Here is a 7,894-nt window from a genome sequence, read left to right on the forward strand (position 1 = left end):
GACGGTCAGCTTCTATTCAGTCTCACTGTACAGATCTGCAGTTATTTCAGCTGTATCATGACCCTAGGAGCTGGAATAGTGTGCAAGCTCCTGCAGGGAGTCAAAAGGGGGAGATACAGTACATACCTCCCAACTGTCCCATTTTTCGCGGGATAGTCCCGATTTTGACAGCTCAACCCTCAGTCCCAGGTTTGTTACTGAAATGTCCCGACTTTCTCTTTGATCTCCAGCACTGAGCAGCCAGAAAAAGATACAACGTTTCTAACTTAGTTGGCTTTTGGTAGAGAGCACAGAATAGAGACTTAGATACAATTTAAGATAAGCAGATCTCTTGGGGAAACTGTAATTTGCAGCTTAAAGGGCAATTCACCTTCATTAGCAAAACTGTAATAACACAGAAAAACACAGAAATGTATTCAAACTTTCATAACCTGCCAAATTAAAATACAAACAAACATGGTAATTGGGGGGTGTGGCCACAAAAAAACAAAGGCTCTGTAACACTACAAATACTTTTTTTATTACTCATCTTTCAATTCAGGCCTCCCCTTCAGGCCTTAATATTCCAGTCTCTAATTCAAATCAATACATGGTTGCCAAAGGATTTTAGACCCTAGCAACCAGATTGCTGAAATTGCAAACAAGAGGGCTGCTGAATAATAAACTAAATAACTCAAAACTAAAAAAACTTCAAATAATGAAAATTATTAATAAAATAAAAAATATAATAATAAAAAAAAATTAAAACCTATTGCAAATTGTCTGCCAATATCCCTCTCTACGTCATACTAAAAGTTCATTTAAAGGTGAACAACCCCTTGAATTTCTGAATTTCTGGGTTTTAAACGTAATTCGGCTCTTCTAGTGCATGAGAGTGCAATTGTGCTCTCTGGACCCACAATGTCCCCCCCACACAGGACCTGCCTCCGGGTGGCTTAGGGGCCACCAAAATAATGCCCACCCAAATAATGCAGCAGGATCCTCCAATATGAATTCTGCCTTATTGGTATACACCTGGCTCTGTGGCAATAGTGTAACTATCAGCAAACCAATGCAGGGGGCCCAGAAAGGCCTGACATCCCCTCCCTACTGCTGACAACCATGCTGCAAGATCCAATTGCTTGTTGGCACAGTAGGGAGTGGATCACAGCAGCATGATTTGGATGGGGGCAATAAAAAACATTTTTGCAAGGGGCCAAAAGAAAGTGAAGCTACACCACTGCTCCGTGATTGTTGTTTATGTGACATTAAGGGGCACATTTACTATGGGTCGAATATTGCGGGTTAATTAACCCTCGATATTCAACCATCGAAGTTAAATCCTTCGACTTCGAATATCGAAGTCGAAGGATTTACCGCAATTTGTTTGATCGAAGGATTTTAATCCATCAATCAAACGATTTTCCTTTCATCAGAAATTGCTAGGAAAGCCTATGGGGACCTTCCGATTAAATCCTTCGAATCGAACGATTCGAAGGATTTTAATCCATCGATCGAACGATTTTCCTTCGATCAGAAATTGCCTAGAAAGCATATGGGGACCTTCCCCATAGGCTAACATCTGTGATCGGTAGGTTTTAGGTGGCGAAATAGGTGGTCAAAGTTTTTTTTAAAGAGACAGTACATTGACTATCGAATGGTCGAATAGTCGAACGATTTTTAGTTCGAATCGTTTGATTCGAAGTCGTAGTCGAAGGTCGAAGTAGCCAATTCGATGGTCGAAGTAGCCAAAAAAATTTTTCATTCTAATCCTTCACTAGAGCTAAGTAAATGTGCCCCTAAGTAACACCCTCAAAACAACATGCACAATAATGTCCAATATGACAACTGCTAAAATGGGGGGTCCTCTTGCAACCTTAACTATGTTTGAACTGCCTTCTTTGGCAAGCTGCAGAGCCCTATGTGGAGACTTGTACTATATATTTCATCTTTAATCTGCCTGTCCCTCAAGTACTAAATGTAGCCAGTATGGTCTAAGTGGCAGGGATTTGTCCATAACTTTAAAAGAAATTAAGGATGCTGCATAAGAATATCTAACTAATGGGCATATTTATATATAACCATGTTCTGTCTCAGGCTGCCCCCATGAGATAACCCCAGGCTCCAGATACTAGAAGCGACAGAAAACATGATTAATGTGCTGGATACAGAAAGTGGGGCAAGACGCAGAGCTGAAACTGAGACTTCAGAAATGTCCTCACGGTGCTGGGTAAGAGGCAAATAAATGTTTGCTTAGGAGAAGTAGTTTCCCTAAGAGATTTATGCAGGAAGGACTTGCAGTAATTCTGACAGCAGCAGTTTAACAGAAATTATCCACCCAAGTATGGAGTATCCCTACACCCCTGCCTAAGGCTTGAAATACTTTTGGGATAAATTTAATACATCAAAGCCTAAGCCAATTAGAATGTGGGAGTGGATTGGGTCCTTTTGCCACAAAACTAAATAATGCATGATACAACACAGAATGAATATTGCTTGTTTATAGCTTGGAGGGAGAAAGGGAAAGCTCTTTCCAACACAGAATCCTTTGTTGAAAGTGATATTACAGGAAGTTGCCTTTTGCAACACAGAAATACTACTGAGTATCTAGTGCTATACGCAAATCCACTCTAGGCTTCACAAAGAAACATAATACCCTGCTGCCCCCTAGTGTTAACGAATTTCCCATAGCGCTTTATGGAGTCAACTCAAACATAAAACCAAAATAAAGAATAAGTTGTGTTATTCTTTGCCAGGTGGTGCCATGGCTGCATCTCCTTCGGAAGATATGTCTTTCTATGCCTTAATCCTGACACAAGAGTTGATGATATCAGCCATGCATTCCCGTAAAATCAGTGAAGAGCCTTTGGTACTAAAAGCCCCAGGAGTTGAGGTGCATAGATCCCTCATCCTTTCAAAAGGATTTGCATCATTCAAAACCTTCTGCCTTGTGTCAAGTGGGAAACATGCAGGAGGTCCCCAGAGCTCTGAAAGATCACCATGAGCTACTGCAGTTGGATAGAAGTGGACAATAATCCTTTCTCTTCAGGGATACTACCAAATGCCCCTATGACAACCAAGTTGGTTGCTCTTGAATTCAGCTCCCCTAAAGATAACAACACAGCTGTGACTGATTTGCCAAATGATTCTGTAATTCAGTTAAATTCAGTCTAAAACAATGTTAGCCCTAGACCAACTGTGGTCTACTTAGTGCCAGGAGATAGTGACAATCTTATAGTGACTACAAGCTTGGAACATCTTCTGGACTACACCTTTATAGTAATACCTCTCTGTCCAAGGGTGAGTAGATGGTGTATGCAAATTTCACAAACAACCGACCCAACCTTATTATTGAAATAGGATTTTATTTGCCCAAGTAAACAGTTGAGAACGAAATGCATTCCAAATGTCTGCTAACCCAGATGTATGTTACTATGCACTTTATAATAAACGAACCTCTTAATTTGAAGATTGTTTTGGTATCTGATTGGAAATCAACCTGGTTACTAAGCTGTGGAGCCAAAAGGCCTTATTTGCCAAGCTAAATCGCCCATTTTTTTGCATTATGCATGGTGCATGCAGCTGTCTGCAAATGACCGTGGGCCTCTGTGCTCCATTTTGGAGTGCAGAGACCTATCTATCCAACTCTAACTGCTTAATCAGCACAGTATCCAAGAGATAGAGTCCACACCCTTAAAATACCAGTCAGAGCCACCTAGCTTTACATATTAAGTGGCACTTGTATATGCAGTACCCCTGTCAATGTGCTAGTGAGTCTTTTCTTCAGCCTGTGCCAGTATTTCCATGTGCCCAGCAAGTCATGGAGGATTGAGGGAATGACCCCTAGCAATGCCAGCCACCCAAACCAAGCTGTGTGTAACACTCTGCACCTCACACTTTTTGGTGCCAGTCTTTTTGTTCCTCCACATCACCTAATTTTGCTGCCCCCGGTAAGTCTATATGGTTTTTCACCTACTCCATACCAATATTGTGCTTCCTGTTCAACTTAGAACCTAAAAAGTCTTTCTTTTATAACAGTTGAATAGGTTCTCATTGTCTCTGACAGCCCGTTTTTCCCTTCCTTCCTTCAACAGTTAAGATAACTTAAGTCCATTGGTGCAATTATTTGGACCCCCTTTTTAATTCCACACCATATTTTATATATCCACACCTCCTTTTGTTCATATGTGCTCACAGTTTAGCCTCTTTCTTTTATAGGTCCCACAATCTGCCCAGTGGACTCTTATCCTTCTGCTTTGCTCTCTACTTCTGCCTATTTATCTGGTGCTTGTTTTAATCTCTAACAAACTGCACCATCTGGATGTGTCACACATGGAACCATTCCCCTTTGTGGACAGTGTGGTCAATATAGGTACTGGGTACTGGTGAAGACAGGCTGGAAATGAGGAGCAGGTGTGTAGAACAAATGGTTTGTGTGTATAGGTGTGCACAGTGCACAGTGAATATATCTGTAGAGCTGTGTTTTCTTTCATCCAGGTACCACAGCTCACGTTGGAATAAGCCTGTATAGACTGAGCAAGAGTGGAGCTCGCTATCTAGAGAGTGTGGGAGCATTCGCCGCAGTAGCATAGACTACTTTCAGGTTGAAACTAACTGGGAGAGATCTGGAAAATCTGTGTATGGCATGACAACACAGGTACCACAGGGTAGCTGGGAATTTGAAAAACGCAAGGGAAACCAACACAGACCTATAAGAGTTGAGGTCACAGACTGGTTAGCAATTAAGATTATTGTTTTGAACATAATCCCACAATCAGCCTGTGAGTCTGGGAAGCACTGCCTACTTTAATGCACCTACCTCCTGATGAAAGACAAGGAGATTAGTCACCCCACACAAAGGGCTGAACTTGAAACAATGGGGAAAGATTTGTTGTGCGGTGACGAAACGCACGTGACGTGTTGGACTTGCTGAATGGGACTGATCAAGAAATCGCAGGTACAAACAAACAAACAAATATTTTCTCACCGGTGATTCACTTTGTTGCCAGTGGGGAAGCATTCAGAAGAGATTAGTTACTCACACTAGAGGAGATTGATTGCGGGGTTTTTAGGATTATTTCCAGATTATCTCCTGTCATGCCTTCCTGCTTGTGTCATCCACTTGCGGACAGGATAAAACCAGTGTTGGACTGGGACACCAGGGGCCCACCAAAAACCCTTAGACCAGGGACCCACCCAAAAACCTTTAGACCAGGGGCCCACTCTAAATATTATTTTCTTCCTCTCTTCACTCAACCTCTATTCTCTTTTCTTTACACACTATAACCTATTATTCCATCTATTTAGCGTCTTTATTCTCATAGAAATAGGCAATAACCATGAAATAGGCAAAATGTTTAGAAGCAGGAGGGCACACTGATACCTGGGCCCACCGGGAGTTTTTCTGGTATCCCAGTCTGACACTGGATAAAACAACTTATTCCATAAGTCTCATGTAGCTATAAACAAGGAATAAGGGATCCTGGTTCTTTAATCATCCACAGGGCCATCATGAATCATAGGGGCTCCATTTTACTCTCCCAGAGAGGGTCCAAATCCTTTGTTCATCTAGTACAAGAGCCTTTTCAACAAGTAAATTGGGTCAAAAAAGATACATTGATGCATGGCTATACACCTGATTTACCGCAGTAATGCTTATTATACTAAATCCCTGCCCAGTCTCCTGCAGACCCTGCCCCATTCTCCACCCATAAAAGCACTTTTGCATTTCTGCCATGGGGCCCCTGGCTGAAGTACCGCCTATACTCCACTGATGGCAGCCCTGGTCAGCCTTATAAGCTTTAGTTAAAGGTGTAAGCAAGTGCAGCACTACTTTAATTGGGATGAGCATGGATAGAACAAGCTGTTTTGTGTGCAAATCATGTGTCAGCGGTGGTCTTCCAGAGGCCACAGCAATCTATGGTTGCTCAGTTTGGGCCCGGTTGAACATTACCCACATATTGTGGGGGCAAAAGTTCCAGAGTGCACAAGTGGAATAGGTATGCGGCATTTGCATTGACCCTTGGTGATTTAGCTGTATATTAGATCATTGGCTTTTGTTGTGATTTGTTGTGGAACCACCACTCAGTGATCAGGTCTAATAACTAGATTTTATAGTGTATGTCTAATTTGACTTTTCTTTGATTCCTAGAAGAGAATCAATCCATTACAGCTGGCACTCGCCTTAGTGAAGAGTCTGACAGTGCTGGCAAATTTTCCCAATGTACAGATCTGCACTCGGCCCGGTACTAATACTGCTGATGAGCCAAAAGGGGGCTCTGTTCCCTGACACCTACATCACATGATAGGATTATATAGTACATATATAGTAAGGTTGCCTGTGTACTGATTATATAGTACAGGCACAGAAACCTTAAAATTTTAAGGTTTCTGTGCCTGTACTATATAATCAGTACACAGGCAACCTTACTATATATGTACTATATAATCCTATCATTTCACGGTCCTGAAAGTTCTAGTAGCTAATGGTCAGAGAATGCACGCTGCACAGAAGACTGGATAGAGGCCAAGCATGCAATAGTCATTCTCCTCTTCTAAGTCATACAGCAAGGACATTGAGCTTGATTAGTGCTGTGATGGTGCCTCTCTCTCACCCTTGCCATTCACAATATGAATTGGTGAGGGCTTATTTTCTATACTGCTTTGTGTAATACCTATAAAATTCTTTCTGAGTAACTATTTACCAGTATATAAACCAGGGTTATTTTGAGACAGAGTAGAGAGCTCTTGAACAGAACACTAATGACTTATTATTACATTGTATAATAAAGTTAGGGGAACGAAAATGTTTTCAATTAACCACAGGCATATATGAAGGTTACAATATTTTTAGGTATACGCTGGAACCCCCCTAGATGGCTGTTCCCCTCCTGCATACGGTGGGCGATATACCCAGTGCTATTCATGTTACTGGCCTCCTGCATTATGCTTTCTGTTTTGTACATTTCATCCTTATCTGCCAAGGGCATTCTCATGTAGCTGGTCTCCACGACTTCCACTCTGCTCACCTCCACCATCTTTCTTGAACCACTTAAAGTGATATTGACACTAAAAATTGTATTTCACAATATTAATTATTACATGAAAAGTTACCTATAGGTCATGTTCCCTCATAGGGAAAAAGGGGGTTAGAAAGCTGTACACAGATTCGCTTCCAGGAGTTAGGAAGTGATAAAGATGAAATGCAACTCACTGTGTAAAGGCTAAAGGAGAGGTACATACAATGGAATATTGGTGGATATGTAAAGAGTAATTGTGTTTAAAGTTTCTGCTTAAATAGAAAGTGCACATTCTAAATAGGGAAGGGCATAAACAAACAGAACCAGCAGTTACTGCCAATAGGATAGCAGTGTAGCCCATGAGGAGGGTATATGGTATGCTTAGGCTATGTTACCTTAGAAATCACAGTAGGTTCCACATATCCAGTCTTTACAAGGCCCCAAAGTGCTCGGTGGATTTTAATGTCTTATAACCCAAAATAAGAGTAGACTAAATTACTACTAACATATCTGAACAAGGTTATTAGAAGTAGCAAGGAGTTTAATTAACATATAAAGACACACGACTACATGTTGAGTTATACAGGGAACTCTGAGTATCACTCATGTATTATAGGGATAATGTACCCCCTACTGTAAATTATAAGGATATTAGAAGTCACTGAGGGTTTGTTCTTGAGTATCATTCATGTATTATACTCCCTACTGTAAATGATATGGATATTAGAAGTCATTAATGAAGGAGATATGCAGTGCACAACGCAGCAGGTTGAGTGGTTTTCTGCATAGAACTTGTATTTTAAAACAGTATACTGCATGATCTGAGAATCAAAAACTGCCACATTCAGTTGTCCAAAGCCCTAGAAGTGTTCAGGTGATCCAAATCTGAACCGTAA

The sequence above is a fragment of the Xenopus laevis genome, chromosome 9_10S (assembly GCF_017654675.1).
Source record: "Xenopus laevis strain J_2021 chromosome 9_10S, Xenopus_laevis_v10.1, whole genome shotgun sequence".
Classification (NCBI taxonomy): Eukaryota; Metazoa; Chordata; class Amphibia; order Anura; family Pipidae; genus Xenopus; species Xenopus laevis.